At 39.1% G+C, this 15981-nt stretch overlaps 1 protein-coding gene across 19 annotated transcripts in view; it reads left to right on the plus strand.

Moving 5' to 3' along the window:
• SEMA4D (semaphorin 4D) overlaps positions 1 to 15981 on the plus strand; it is a 101129-nt gene that overhangs the window by 42872 nt on the left and 42276 nt on the right. For 15 of the 19 annotated variants that reach the window (XM_074931538.1, XM_074931525.1, XM_074931545.1 and 12 more), the window contains exon 2: positions 11870 to 11933. The exons of the other annotated variants lie outside the window; for them this stretch is intronic. The gene's annotated coding sequence lies outside the window, so the exon portion shown is untranslated. The remainder of the gene's footprint in view (positions 1 to 11869; positions 11934 to 15981) is intronic. 19 annotated transcript variants of the gene reach the window in all.

Raw genomic sequence — 15981 nt, forward strand, 5'->3', positions numbered from 1 at the left:
ATGCTTTCTCAGGAAGTGTACTGTGAAACCTCACACGTGTCAGACAGGAAGGGCTCCTGTAGGAAATCCTGTAGTAGGGAGAATGAAGCAACACATTTTTATGCCCAGAGAAGCAGCAGGAGATCAGAGATCTTTGTTTCCCTGTGCATTAGGAGTGATGCGGTGAACTTAGGTGAACATCAGTGCAATGAAGCACCTCACGTGCATTACAGCAGTGATATAAAGAAATGTTAGCTTTTTAGCTTTCCATTAGTTTGTCATTGTCTTGAAGAAGGTAATTTTGAGCAGTACTTTCAGACGTTAATGTTTGAATACTTTGTTTTATGTTAACAAATAAGTCAGTAAGGATTTTTTTTCCTGCTGAAGTGATATCAGTTCATATCATCTGAGATGACCTGCAGTGTGACAGTATTTTGTTAGAAGTCTTGAGGGAAGGGTCAGCTGTAGTGAAATTGCAGAGCTGTTGGCTGTCACTTAAACGTTGGCTGTGCCACCACTCTTTCAAAGCATGTTAGAATTTAAAAAAACTGTAACCTGTTCAGATATTTTAAAGCACCATGGCTCAAAACAAAAGTAACAGTAAAATGCACAATATCCAGCATGTTAGAAAGACAGAGAGCTGTTTGAGTATAGATAATCGTGTACCTATATTTTCTTTCTGCAGAATGGCTGTTGGTTTTGGGCTTTCTCAGAGGGAAGTCGTGGAGGTTTTGGGGTCAGTAAGGAGCAGCCTGTGTCCTAACTGGAGGTGTGCAATCAGCTGACCTTGCTGGTGAACTTCTCGGGCCATTGCATGCAAACTGTAGCTCAGTTTCCTGTGTGTTGCTGAACAGCGAATCTGTTGATAAGAGTTTTTGCCAAGCAGAAATATGTCTGCAGCTTTTAAGAACAAGGAAGCTTAGATGAAGCTTGCTATTTAAAATCTGCCATAATAAGTGAGGACTCTCAGCAAACAGTCCAACAGGAGACAGAACTGTCATTCAGTCCTTAATTGTAGAAGAGTAGTAGCAAAATGGCTAATAAATGCATGTTAATCTGGAGTGCTGATATTCAGCTTGTAGTCTGTATACTTTTGGGTAGCATGGATGACTTCTAAGAGATCTGCAAAAGCTACTTAAGAAAAGTGAGCTGATTGTTAGTAGACTTAATTCTCAATGCAAATCTGTGTATCTTGTAGGAAACTTGAAGATTAGTGGGTTTTGAATTTCTAAGGAAATACTTTCTAGACTTGAAGTTTAAATCATAGTTTACTAGAAAGAAGATTCTGTGAGAGGCTCCTCTGTTCATAAGTAAAATTACCTAGCTAAGGTCACATTTTAATACTGGGGCATGGTTCTGCTCTGCTGTTACTTACTCTTGCAATAGTTTAAAGCTAATATTCTAACTAGAGAAAACTGAGGAAAGCATTAAGGGAAATTAATGCTTAGTAAAATATTTTTGTTTACTGTATTAAATGTGTCACTATTAATTTAAAAAAAAAAAAGCAAACCAGCAAATTTTTAGCAAATGAGCTGCATAACAATTGAAACAAATTTGGGAAAGTATATTCACAGAGAACTTTGAACTTGTTTAATTGATTTCAGTTAATATGGAATCATGATTTTTATATAAATGGGCCATTTATTTTACAGGCTGTATGGGGACTTTGGTTTGTTTCTTGCTCTATTAAGTGTGCTTTGGAAGAGAAGGCTATTTTATGATACAGAATGACACTTGGACAATGACAGTATCTTCTTGAGTCCTGTCTATGCCTGTTCTGAGTCATGCAGCAGGAAAGAGGGAATAGCTGTCTCAAGGATGGTCTCCTTTTTCTTTGCGTATCTTTTGGTGATGTGATACCTGTAGCTGTGAACTCAGTAGGTTATAAAGTGATACAGGGAAGCAACTGACAGCTTGAGCACCTCTACAGAATCTGGTTCACAAGTAACATCAACTGCCATCAAATTCTCTGACATATCTATGTAGGCTGGGATTAATTTTTGCATATGGATGAGTTTAACACAATTTTTCCACCAAATGTGAAAGCTAAGAGTGGTCTGGGGTGGGGATATCTGGTTTGAGATAAGACATGGATGGCTGTTGCTGCATTTGGAGGTCAGCTTTGCTGAGGAAGGCTTCGTATTTCACTTTTGATCCATAAACCTTGACGGAAGCACATAAATCTTGCCTTGCCTCTAATGCTTTCATATCATTTTACAGTTCTGCTTTTCTGTAATACTAAAAACCTCAAATTTAGTGTTCAAGGGTGGGAAACTTGAAGTAATTACCTGTTCGTCAAGAAACTTTAAGGCAGAACCTCTGTGGTGTGCGTGCAGCTTTCACATCTATCTTTTTCTTTCATAATGTCCTTAATGATAGTGCAGACAAGATTTTTAAAAGTTAATTATCAAGTGTAATAATGACTCTACTACATTTCATTTGGCATAAGAAAAAGCTCATTTTAGGCTTGGCAGAAGTTAAAATCCCAGTAATGCTCATGAGAATGTTCTGCAAGCAAAGCTTCTGTTAATCCTGTTCCTTGACATGCTCACACATAATTTGATGTGAAATCTGAAGTACTTACACTGAAAGATCGGCACCTGTGTTTTTGAACGTACAGAAAGTGGTAATATGGCCACAAACCAATACTGTTACTACCTAAAGGTCAAAATGACCTTTGCATTGATAATACCAACACAAGGGATGTGTTGGGGCAGGAGCAGGTATGATTGATGCTCTACAACCTCACAGAATGGATGTAGCAATATGTGATAAATCACTGCATTTGTCTAAGTTCTCCCAAAGTCATAGCTGATTTTTTTCAAACTCAAGTCAGTCATTGCTGAGTTGTTGCTAACCAAATTCTGCAGGGAAACACTTATGCTTAATAAGTTCTGTTCTGCACTTTTTGTAGTTGCTGGTATGTATAATTTATTTGTATATCTTACAGAAGTGTGCAGGCTCCCTGGCTGTACATGGTTAGTTAAAGAAAAAAAGTTGGTGAGAAACAGTATAATAGTCTAATGATGATTAGTGAAATCTGTGCCTGTGCTATCTGTTAAAAGCCCTAGCAGCTTTTTTCAGGAGTATGGTTGTTTTACTTTTTAAGCAAAAAAATGCCAGAGCTGCTGTAGAGGTTTTAATATGGGGGGAAAAAAGGGGAACTCTTTTTCTCAGCTAGCATAACTTTAACACAGCAAAACCCCAAATGCTTTAAAATGCTTGCCACTGAAGCTGTTTGCATTAGTTGTGTTTCTTACAGTAAAATGATGATTTCTTAAAATTTTAAGGCTGTTTTACTGCACTTCTGTGGTGTTTGCTAAGAAAACATGAGTTGCAGTCTGGTATTGGAGATTAATCTGCTTGTCGAGATCTCTGGTATTTAAAATGACCTTTGCAGTGTGGTGTGAATTCTGGATTTTGACCCTAAACCTGGTCTATCCTGATTTGCATGGGGTTGGCTGGTACATGCTGTTGTCCCACAGTACGTGCTCTTTGACAGTCCTTTAGAGGCAGCTGAGTATCTTGAATATACAAGTAAATGTAAGGGTAACACCCTTGTGGCCAGGGTTTAGCTGACTAGAAGGAGCTAATTTGTTACTCACCACTGGCAGAATAAAGTAAATTGTTTCCATAATGATGCTGCATCAGGAAGAGAGCAACATTTACCACTGGGGGACACAGCCCTACCCTTGGGTAGTTCTGACTTTTGTCTTTTCAAGATCTTCTCTATCAAGGAGTCCTGCAGAAAGTTCTGTCCCATGGTTGGTGCTGTGCAGCATCAGAGGGGAGAGCTGCATCATGTCCATCACAGGCTTAGTCCCAGACAGAACCTCAGTCCTCTAGGGCTTTCTTTTTTCAGGTCAGGATCCCACAACTCTTCCTTGCTTTTTCTTATTTTGGCCCTGAGGTGATGCTGGGAGTACTTAGAGGAGTGAGCATAGCACATACTGGACTTCCCACTTATTTTTTTTTTCCCCCAAGTAAGGCTCAGACTTAATGTCTCTAATGGTGTTGCACATACATCTCATCTGTTACAAGCTAGCACTGCTGGTGAAAGAGGTGTGGATGGATTTAAACCACCCTGACTCTTCCCTTCCCCAAAGTAGGTTTTAAGCTGTGGAAACTGATCAGTTGACTTCTCTAACTGGTTGCACAGTGGCACAAGTTTGTGCTAGGAGGTGGGGAAGGATGGAGACCGGGGGACACAGAAGTGGCCAGAGGTAGCAGGTAGACAGAACAACTTAAGTGAGCAGGCTTGACGCCTCGTAACTATAACGGCAAAGCACAGTTATCTGGCTTGTTTCCTCCAGTCCCTTTTTGGGGATTCAGGGGATGATTTTTAAGCCATTCATCTTGGGACGTTGCTGAATTTCTGATGTGTGTCTTAAATTATGTGAACATCCTAGTTTTATCTGTGCATAGTTGCTTTCTAGGACCTATAATGTCTAAATGTGCTGTAATTATATAAGACTATGGATGAAAGTATGGGATACCACATACTACAAGTATACACATACTGCAGGAGAAGGAGGAAAACAGCAGTGACTTGGTGACAGGCCAGGTGTGAGAGCCAAGCATGTCAAACTCTGCTCATCAGTGCAGGGAAAACAGCATTGCTGCTTGGTGCTATTGATGTTGTACCTGGAAATAAAACTTGACATCTGTAGTCTGAAGGTCAGATATCAAAGAATGGGAATGGAATGGTAAAAATAAGATGTTTCTACATTTATTCCATTAATATGGGGATGAGCAGACCTGAAGGAAATTACCAGTTTTAAGTGGGTTTTTTTGGTTGTTAATCTTCAAGCTCTAGTGGGTTCTCAGTGGAAATAAATTTGGAAACTCGACTGATTTTAATTTGAGAAGGTTCCAGGTGCAGCTTCCATTCCATGACTGGTTGATGGGGAAGAAGGACTTTCTGTTCTGTATAACTCTGTACAAGTGACACACAGAAGCATTTTGAAACATGACTGTTGTAACTCTCTGCAGAAAAAGGAGCTTACAAAACCAACAGCAACTGCATAGAGGCACTGTGCCTTCAACTCAGTACTTACCAAAGAGAACTGACAGAACTTGATAGTGACTCTTCAAGAAGCTGCCATACAAAGACAATAAGTATTTTTCTTAATCGAGGAAAAAAAAAAAAAACCTGGCATTTTGAGAGAGGGCTTTATCACACCACCTTCAACATATGTACATGCCTGATGTAGGAAAAGTTGCACAGCTCTTACTGTTTAGCCAGCACGATTCATGTCAAATGCAAAGCTGGTTGTGTGTAGTGGGCAGCAGAAGCAGGTCTGTGGAGTAACAGGTGAAGTGCTGAGAGCAGCGACGCTTGCTATCTCCTCACTGTATCTGAAATGGAAACCTCAAAATTAATATCACAGAGACATTTGTGAGTTGGATGTTGTAGTTTTGTCCCAAATGAAACTGGAGATGATATACAGGAGGCTTCAGAAATCTATGAATTTCCTGTGGTCTGTTCTGTTTGTTTTGCCATTGAGCAGGCATGTTTTTAATACAATATGAAGTATCATCCTAACCAGTCTAATGACATTCTCATTACATTATGACTTTGTGCAATTGGACATGAAGGAGAGGAAGATAGTTTTAAAGGGGTGTGTGATAAGGGAGTTGTAATGCATGATCAGTAAGATAAGGATATTAAGAAGCACAACAAATTTTATGTGTGTTCATAAGTGAGAGATGCACTTACATAACTTGTAAAGCTTGAGGAAATCCCTTTTTATAGCTTTTTTTGGGTTTTTTTGGACATGAGCAGTTTTGTTTTGTTTTTACAAAAAAATAGGTAAATTCCACCTGTGAGTTATTATTGTTTTTTAATAGTAAATACCGCTGCAAGGTTCAACTTCTGAATTTCATATAGCCAAACACGTGGAGTTTTGTTTTTGTTATTTCTCCGCTGTTTTGAATAACTTGGTTCAAATCCCCTACTTCAGCAACCTCACGCAGCTCCCTCAGGGAGGTTGTGCTGTGACTTACACAACCAGGGAGCTGACTCTCACTCCTTGAACTGAAGTTGCCTGTTTCCTCAGCACAGAAGCCTTTACTCGGGACGGACAGGTAACCTCTACGAAGGCTTCTCTTAAAGTTACAAGATGTTTTGCTGTGCTGGTTAAAGAAGTGCTTTTTTTTAATCTTGCGTGCTGAGATGAAAATATAATTTTCATCTTCTTCCACCTAGTTCTAATTCATTTTAGGTAAAAAAAAAAAAAAAAAAAAAAAGGCAGTGATTTAAGTGTGCTTTAAAGGCTTGTTTAAAAGCTGTCTTTGCATTTTGCCTTCTCAATCTGGCTGCCCCTGAGCAGAATAGGGAGGGGTATTTACAATTTAAGTTTGGTGTTTACAGTGGGCAAACTGGCTGAGGATGTTTTGGTACTGAAAATCTCTGCTCTGTGCACAAAATGGCTTTTGTATTTTCCTTCTCTGAGAGTCAAGAAACTTTAAGAGTCTGGCACCTGTCCGTAACTGGCATATTTGTTGAACTGTCTTGAAAACCTGAGTCTCTTAACTCATTAACAGGGTTTTTCTGCACTACTGTGATGGTAAAATACTCTGTTCTTTGTGCAGTGAAGACTCACTTCCATGTCTTAATCATTGTCTGCGTTTTCTGGAAGAGGCCATGCATATCTCAAGGCAAGAGCAGACCGAGGGGGGAAAAAAAGGCAAGAGAGCATTGAAAAATGCTAAATACGGAATGCTGAAATAACACGTGGGTGTTTTGTAATCTCAGGGTTCAGATAACTTTCCTGAATATATTCAGACTATCCCTGTAAACACTGGTAAGTGCAGTTTATGTAAAGAATAGGAGAAAGTCAAAAAAGGAAATGCTGAAGTAATAAATAGTTGAAAAGTGATAAAAGTTGTTACCTGAATGTGACAAAAGATGTGATCCAAGCTTTTAAGAAATTATGTGGTGTAACACAGCATGTTGATTTTAGCTTTAGCTTTTCTGGGTTGCTGTATTGTCATAGCCTGTCATGAATATGGAAATACATGACATTCATTCACTTCTCTTTTTAATACTATGACGTGTTTCCACATAATTGCCAGCTGATGGTCTTTTGGGTAAGACACATGTGTGAAGCGAAGTTTGTAGTAGAGTTCCTGGTTGGTGGTGGGTTTGTTTATGTTTGGTTTGGGGTTTTTTGTGTATTTAATTTTATTTTTATTTATTTATTTATTTTTAAAAACTCATGCTTTTCTTGTAGTGTGTTTCATTCATTCTATTAAAGAACATACACCAAGAATATAGGCAACATTTAAACTTTGTTTTCTGTTGTTTTTCATTGAATACTCAGGAATAAGATTTGGAGGCTCGTCTGTTGTTCTTGCTCAGATTTTAGCACCAGCAAATCATTTGCTGTATTGCTCGTTTTCTGATTGGAGGAGACCTTGTAAGGATAATAAGGGATGATGCTTGTATGGTGAGAGGAGAGGTAATTTTCTCCTTTGATACTGCCTTTGCAGAAGTGAAAATACATCGAACATGGGGAATGCTCCCAATGATATCACTGTTTATTGACCAAAATATTCTAATGCTGCCTTTGAAAGAACATTTGCTTCCCTTAGCAAATGCACCCTGTTGTGAGTACGTATAAATTCTACATGTCCCTAAAGTGGTGGTTTCAAAAATTCAGTCTGAAGCCAAAGTGCTAGTATTGGCTATTTGTGCAGTTGTGCATCCTTCTTTCCTTTCTCTAGTGCTCTGTGGCTTTTGATCTCACACAGTTGTAGTGCTGGTGCCCTCTGTCTTTACTGGAATTTGATTCAGAACCACTAACATGTTTTTGATAAAAATTTATTAAAATAATATTGTGTTGATATTTGTGTACTATTGTAATTGCGGGAAAATTAGAATTGTGAAATACATCCAGATCTTTTCCTGAAGAATGCTGCCATAAGTTTTGTTGAAGTTAGGTTACTTATTTACAGTTTCTTGTAACATCCTTAAAAACAGAGGAACTCCACTCTCAGCGGTAGCTGGCCCAACTTTGGTATTTGTATTTTGTCACTGGGACACAGGAGGGATTCATAGCAGTCTGGGGGCTTTCTGCCTCTGTAATAGTCTCTACGTTGTTCTTGGCATTTTTGAGGGTGCTTGTGAGATCTGAAGAGTGTCAGGGTGATAAGGGAATTGAAAGCTGAAGTTCCCAGTCCAGTTTGGGCTAAATTAAAATGACTGAGAATAACAGAGCTTTTCTGCTTTGTTGTTCCTAGTTTGTCCTCCTAGCATGGGGTTCTGCTGCAAGCTCATGCACATAAAGTCAGGCCCAAGGCAAACCTATCTTAACATAACGTTTAGAAAAAGTAGGGGGGATGTTGATAGGCCAGTAAATGGTTCTGTGAAATAAAGGTGTGTTTATGAGAAGTGAAGCTTCACAAGTGGGGAAGGGGAAAAACATTTGAGGCTTTGCTCTGTAAATCCTGTAATGTGTTTGTTACTTGACTTTCTTCTCCTGCAATATCTTGCACAGGTGACTAGCAGGTATTGTCACTGATCACATTGCGAGAAGATGGGAGCTAATAGAAATTGCTGCAGCCAGCAACAGTTAGTTTGATATGCCAGATACCAAATTATTCATATAAAGTGCACTGTTCTTGAATTTAGCAGTCTAGCCTACCTTTCCGTGTAATTATTTTAGAACTCTAAAACCACACATAGTACTCAGAAGAATGTTTTTAGTGTGCTGCCTGTGGGCAGCATGCACAGCCTTAGTTATTCTTAGCTATATGTCAGCTTTACCTGTGTCTTCTTTACAAGCATTTAAGATAAGTTTTCTGAGAAAGCTAGCACATAGAGGTTGCGGCTGACTTGAGATACAGATAGCAAATACATCTCTAGTTACAATTTCCAGTACCTTGATGATTGCATTTTGGTAAGGTTGGTGAATAGTGCTGTAATATCTCAAACATTTCCAAACTTAGAATTTGCCTTCATGGTTCTACCAAAGAGTTCTATGAGTAATTAAAATTAACTTATAAACTAGTTTTCTCCTGTATTTCCTTTCTCCTTCTAATTGAAAATCCCTAGGACCTGGTTCCAGCAGGTGTATGCTTGAATAGAGGATTAAAGAAATGCATCTGATCTGGATGGTAATTGATATGCAGAAAGAAGTAATACAAGCTGTGTTTTGTTGGTTTGGTTTGGTTTTTTAAATACAAGTAGTCTGTGACAGCCAGAAGTACCTTGTAATACATTAATGTGCTTTGGAATTTGACAGATTAGAAGAAAGTACTCGCACGTATGCAAACACATATATATGAAGGATTGTGGCTGTCTTATGAAAAATTTCCTTAAGGTGACTATCATGCTAGTCTACATAATATATTCCAGGCTGTCTTTCATTTGTAGTCTGGTAGGTGTTTTCTTTAATCTTTGAGGACTTAGTCACAGTTGTCAAAATAATGAGCTTTTTGTGGTGTAATTTTTTGTTGTTCATGTATCCTGCCCTCAAGCTTAAGTAATTGTTACCAGAAGAAACAGGGGTTATTTTCCCTTAAGTTTACACTGAAATATGGTTTTCAATCTTAAAACCTGACAGGGTATATAGTTTTGTTAGGGAGCTCCTGCAGTGCCTGCTTTGAAGGATTACCTGTGAGGCCTGATTCAAACAAGAGGACCCAAAGGGTGCATGCAGACCTGCAGCGCTTATATGGATGTTAATTTCATACTCAAGTCCTGGTTGGATTAAAGGGTTTAATTATGTCATAGCTTTTGGCAAGCTCTGAGTAGTTACTCATGTGTGTAGTGTGACTACAGGTGGTGTCCAGACAGGCAGCCGGCGGCGGCGTGATCAAAAGAGAAGAATCAGCCCCTACTTGCAAACCACCCTTCACCTGGGCCCAGCCTCCATTGCACTCAGCTCCGTGTCTGTGGCTTCCCTGCCAGAAACAGCCGTGGTTAGTGGCCCCTTCCCGAGGGGCAGGCTGCGGAGGGATACACTGCTCTTATAAGCAAAGTTCTGGAGCTGAGGTGCTGCAGCTTCAAAGTCCTTGTGGCTCATCTGCTTCTCCCACCTGGCTGAGTGGCCTCTGACCTGTAACTCAAACCTGGGGCCACCTGTGGAGATGTGGAAATCTCTACGGCAGGCTGTTTTGAGAGCTATCTCGAGTGTCAGCTAATTCTGCTGCAAGGGTTTTTGTGAGCAGTTTGTAGCTATTTAGATGCAAGTGCTTCGTTATAATGAAAGTGCTCTTACAAGCCACAGGCTGCTGAAGTCCTTTCTCAGCAGAGGCAGAAGAGAATTTTCTTTCTCTCTTTAGGTACCTACAGCTAAAATGGATGATTAGACCTTTGCTTTGCAAGCAGTAAGCCATAAAGAAGCATACTGGCATCTGAAAACTCCGGTTAGTGATAGTGACTGTGGCAATTGATGGCCTCTTGTGGCAAGCAGCAGTTTTTGATAAATTTTAGCTCTTCATTTAAATATTGAGTAGTTACAGCCACAGAGGTGATCTGGTGTAAGTTAGTTCATGGAGAACTTCATAACTGGTTGGATGATTCACAGTTTGCCTGCTCTTTTTTCTCCAGCAGAATGAAAGGCAGGCTGTTCTTTTTTACAGCAAAACCAAGTAACGTATCCTGCTAGTGCTCATGAAAAATCTGCAGCAGATAATAGCACAGATGGGCTACAGATTTCCATGGGGTATCTTGTCGAAAAAACATCATGGGGAGAGTCAGACTAGATTGCCCTCTCTAACACAAAAGATCCAAAAGATTTTGAAAATACTTTTTTTGTAAGCAAAAAGTGGGTTTGATGTACCATTTGGTACCTGCTACCATACTGGCAACCACAAAACATGCACTGATGAAGGACAGGGCAGACACCCAGCCTTTGAAAAGACCCTGTGTAGGCTCTCCCTTTCCTTAGAGACCTACAGTATTGAGTTGTTTCTTGTCATTTTGTCTGGCCTGTTTCTTTTGGGACCTTCTGCCTTGTGAGCCTTTCATTATAATCTTCTGGATCAAGAATCAAGCCTTCAGATGTGCAATGGAGATTCTTTTTTTTTTATGTGCACCCTCTTCCCATTTGGATCTGTGGGAACCATCTTACTGTTGACTTCAGTGAGATCCAGATCAGGTCCTTGGTGACTCATGTTTATAAAACACTATCCCTTCAGGTAGCACACACCCTTCTAAAAAGCAGTTGGGTGAACAGGAAGTATATATGCTAATTAAGCTGATGTTAACAGTATTATAAGTCTTCATATTTAGAAGTATGTTACTTAGGACAGTGTTGGGATAAACGCATCATTTGCCCTGTTGTGATTGCTCTGGAGTGGCCCACTGTTCTCCTTTGATTACACCAAAATACATACGAACGTGTGAGGTTTCGTTGTAAATACCCAGGTATTCTTGTTCTAGGCTTGTGCATAATGCAGTCGTTCAGTAATGCAGGAAGGTGTTGGAACTGCTTTATATGGATTTAATAAAGGTAATAGTTTGTGGGGCTGGCTGGTGTCTAGCCTTTCTGAGCTTTATTTGTACATCCCATACCAGCATGAGAAGGGTTCCAGACCCTTACCAGGATCAATATTTTCTACTGCAATTCAAATGCTAAATAATTTTGTACTGAGTAGTTACTAGCCAACTTGGGGTAGAGGAAACTGAGTTTGAAAAAGGCTGGTGGTGCATGCTTTTTATCAGGACTCCTTAATAGTTGTTTTGTATTAAGTGCAGTGTTGGAATTTTGGCTCATTGGATGCACATCATCTGTTCTGGTTTCTGTCAGAAACAGTCTGCCTGGTAATCTAGAAAATAATCCTCCCCCAAAAGTTTCACTTTTATTATAATTCCCATATCAAAACTTGCCCTTCGGGTTTGTGGTAATGATGTCAAACCCAGTTTCTTATCTCTTTGCAGAAAGGACGTGTTTCTGTCATCTCCCCATATCCAGGGGTGTGCAGGAGGCTCCAAGGAGCAGTAGGTATGTACAGTGCTACTATGGGTACCCCACTCCCCCTGCAGCAAGGGGGCTGTGGTACAGATGTCTTTGTTAGTAAAACAAATACACTGCAAGAACACTAGGATCTTAGTTCATACAGAAAAACATAAATAAGGTTTTAATTATATATTCAATTTATTACTTTGTTTTACTTCAAGACCAGAATACTTCTCAAGAACCTTATCAGAAAAGCAAATTTTTTCACTTGGGAAGATACTGTATGTTTACTTGTGCTTCAGTTACCACTAGAAGGTCCCGTTCAAGATTGCAGCTCTCCTGTGTTATGCACTTTATGTGTGTGAGGGGTTACTGGGTTTGCTTTCAGAGACATTTGAATCTTTGAAAGTGTCAGGAGACACTTAGGATAGGGTTTTTTTAAAAGCACATGTGCCTGTTAATTTAGACACAGGTACTTTGTTTTCAAGTGCCATTAGTTGTTAGTAGGCATCATCAGATAACTTTGAATGACTGACTCAGTCCTGTGAGCCCAAGAAGAAATGAGGAAGAAGCTGAACAATTTTGTGAGAGTGTGTTTAAGTGGTAGGGGAAGAATGGTTTAGAATTTCAGGAACACTACTTCTTGGTCATTGGAACAGTTTTCACTGTAGCACTGACTCTGTAACAACTAGGTTCAATATCTGGGAGAACCCAGTGAAGTAGGAGAGGGTCTTAAAACATCTCTCTCCCCTGTACAGCTCTTTAATTCTGGATTTGGAATAGCTCAATATCCAAATGAGCAGAAAGTGCTGGCACTGGAGCTGTGGTTGGGTCCCACTTGATCATCCATGTAGTTTTACATTAATAATTTGTTTAGTTTGCTTTTATGCAGCCGTGCTGAGGATCCATGACATTGCCTACAGCTTCTGATAGCTCAGGCTTTGACTTGTCCAAGGCCAGAGTTACCTTTCTCTTTTGTAAAGAAAGACAAAGCAAGCAAAAGCGAATCCATTTGCTCTTTCCTGTTACTCTTTGGAATTACAGGCTGACATGATATTTCAAACAATCCACCCATAATTATCTGAAAAATAAAAATTGTAATCTCCTATTTGTCATCTTGTAATATTTACTTTTTTGGGGGGGGTTTTGTGGGTTTTTTTTGTGTGTGTGGGGTTTTTTGTTTGTTTGTTTGTTTGTTTTTTGTTTTTTTTTTTTTTTTAATAATACTTTGCCTTCTTGTAGTCTTTGGACAGAAAAAGCACATAGTAGTAAAGAAAACTACAGGAATGTGAATTAAAGAAAAAGGATTTCTTTAGGTATTCCACTGAAGATTTTAAATATTCTCTGCTTTAAGCTCAGGCCTGTTCAGAGTCAGGAAAATATTAAACTTCTGTGTTCACAGAAGGTTTCAGCCTAATACTGGGAATTTCAGTTTTCTCAGAATTTTTATCCTCTTTTAGCACCAGTGCACTTCCTCCGGCAAGTTTTATGGTGGAGGTAAAGACCACATCAGATTATTTTAAAAAGCTTCATCTAATTTGTAAGCATCTAGCAACTACAAAGTATTTTGGTTACAATTTGAAATGTAAATAATCCCATGCTTTACATTTATGTTAGTCATAAAGGGCTACTGGTCTGCTAGTTTCAAGTTTTAATTTACCTGGGCAGAAAATGAGTACATACATATTGTATAATAAGAAGATTGTAAAAGTGATGTTTTTCATGAGGCAGTTTAAAAATGGTACTGTGCTTGAGGTTTTTGAAAGGGTGAGAACTAAAGCAAAGGATATATCCAGCCTGTCCTTATCAGTCTAAAATAAACTATGTAAATAAAATTCAGCTGTCAAAGGTAAATTGTGCACTTTTTTTACTATGTAATTTTGATTACTTAAAATACAAGCATTGCTTACTTTTTCTTCTATTTTTAGAAACAAAACTTTGGGCAAACTGAAAAAAAAAACAGGTTTAAGCAAAATCTCACGGTGGGAGTTCTGTGGGTTTGTTTTTTCATGTATGAAGTCTTAAAATCTTTTATCAAACAGGCATCAATAGACACTGAAGGAGGTCTGTATTCTGTTAAAGCTTTCAAAAGCCTTTGAAGAAAGTTATTTTGGGAGAACTTGCAATTTGTGCCCTCTGACAGATGACTCCTTTAACCCCGCCCCCTCTCCTGCTGGAGGAAGCAATTCACTTGTAAATTTGCCTGTCTCCACATATCCCTCTTCAAATCGCTCACCATAGTAACTTACAAGTTTTACAAATGCATAATTACTATTTTTTTGTCTTTTAAAACCTTAAAAAATCGCAAGGTAGGCTGTCTGGGAAACCTGCCATGTTTTTTTATTCCTGGTGATGGGAAGGGAGGGTGCCTTGCAGTCGTTGCTTATTGCAAGGCTGTCATTTGCTGTGCCTGGACAGCAAGTACTGTGAAGGGGATTTTGTGGAGAAGGGAAGTATATAAACTAGAAGGTCTTCTAGCCCAAAGAAAGGTCTTTTGTCTGGCAGCCTCTCTGGGTCTTACATCACCTGTAGCTATGCACTGCCTGTGTTGGGGAGGAGAATGTGCTAGCAGCACAGATGGGAGCATAAACAGGGAGTAGGTGGGAGATTGCAAGAAAAAATAGCCCTGGAGAGGAGAATAAAGTGCAATACACAATGGGAGGAAAGTGATGTGGACGCTTGGTGTGTCTGGGGAGTCAAGAAGAGAGTTGACGGGATTAGGCCGGGAGGGCCAGTGCCTGTTTGATTTTCTGTAGGGAGAGATTGGATACTCTGTGATGCTAATGATAATTTCTTGGGAATTGCAAGGATCCCCAGTTATAATGATGACTACTGCAGGTGTGTCCGTAAATTCTCATATGGTTTTAACCTTCATAGAGAAGATAAAGGTAGATCCATTTAGAAGTTTCTGTAATAACTGCATTCAGAATCTCCTTAATGCAACTAAGTATTTATTAGAAGAAGAAAAGATTTCAAAACCAGAGTTGCAATACTGGGCGTTTTCTAACTTTGAAATTCCAGAATTTAGATACCTTCTGCAAGTGTCATGTGCACAAGATGCAATGCTTGAATCCAGATTTACGATGCTGTCTGGGGAAGAAAACACTGACCTCTGGGGTTTTGATGTTGCATTTTATTACTTATCAAGAAGTTAATTTGGTGCTGATAAGGGTTGCTGAATTGACATCTGTGAAAGATGAAATTTTATGATCCCAAATACCTCTTTGTGCTCGTTTTGCTTCTGTGTCTTGGAGGATGGGAAAGATAGTAATTGTCTTTCCACTGTTGGTTTCTCAGCCTCTGTCATTGGAGGGCTGGTATTTTGCATTTTTCTAGAAGGCGGACTGGAGGACTGTTTCTTGGCCCATTGACACAGGTGTTGAGGGCCAAATATTTTTCATTCTTTGTAGGAGTCAAGATATGCCATTGCAACTTCCTGCTTTCTTAATTTGTGCTAATGTTCACTATTAGCACTTAGGCAGCGTGAACAGTTTTTATTTTCTGTCCTTTGAGAGAGCAGAAACTTGTCTCTTCCTGTTTCTCTGCCAGTGCACTAATATTATTTTGTGTCAGTGGGAATGTTCACAGCTCTGAACTTCCAGCTGTGCTCTGACAAACTAACAGGAGTTCTGTTGATTGTTTCTCCTTCTATAGTTTAGTCACCATAAATGCAAGCATTATGGAAAACTCGTGCAAGTAGTGTACATACTATTTTGCTTCAGTTCATCATTATATATTGATTTAAGAACATCATCATCACAGTATGTAAATTAAAATTACTGGTTTAAATTGACCTCAGAAAATTTTCAGCAGTTTTACAGAAAACTGAAAAGTAGACCTGTGGTCACTTTAATTAGATTTTAATTATGTAACAAAGTATTCCAGGTTTCTTTCTGCTGTACTTCTTAAATGTTCTTGTTTTCAGGCAAATTGTGTCTCATTTTTAGGAGTAAAACCTAAAACATTAGGAGACCTAATGTTTCAGAAATGCAAAGCACTCAAATCTAATCAAAGCCAGTGAACACTGATGGAACTGAGCTAATCTGGAAATTAGGCCATTGTCTGGGCTTTTTTTTTTTTTCTTTCCTTCTAC

The sequence above is a fragment of the Athene noctua genome, chromosome Z (assembly GCF_965140245.1).
Source record: "Athene noctua chromosome Z, bAthNoc1.hap1.1, whole genome shotgun sequence".
Classification (NCBI taxonomy): Eukaryota; Metazoa; Chordata; class Aves; order Strigiformes; family Strigidae; genus Athene; species Athene noctua.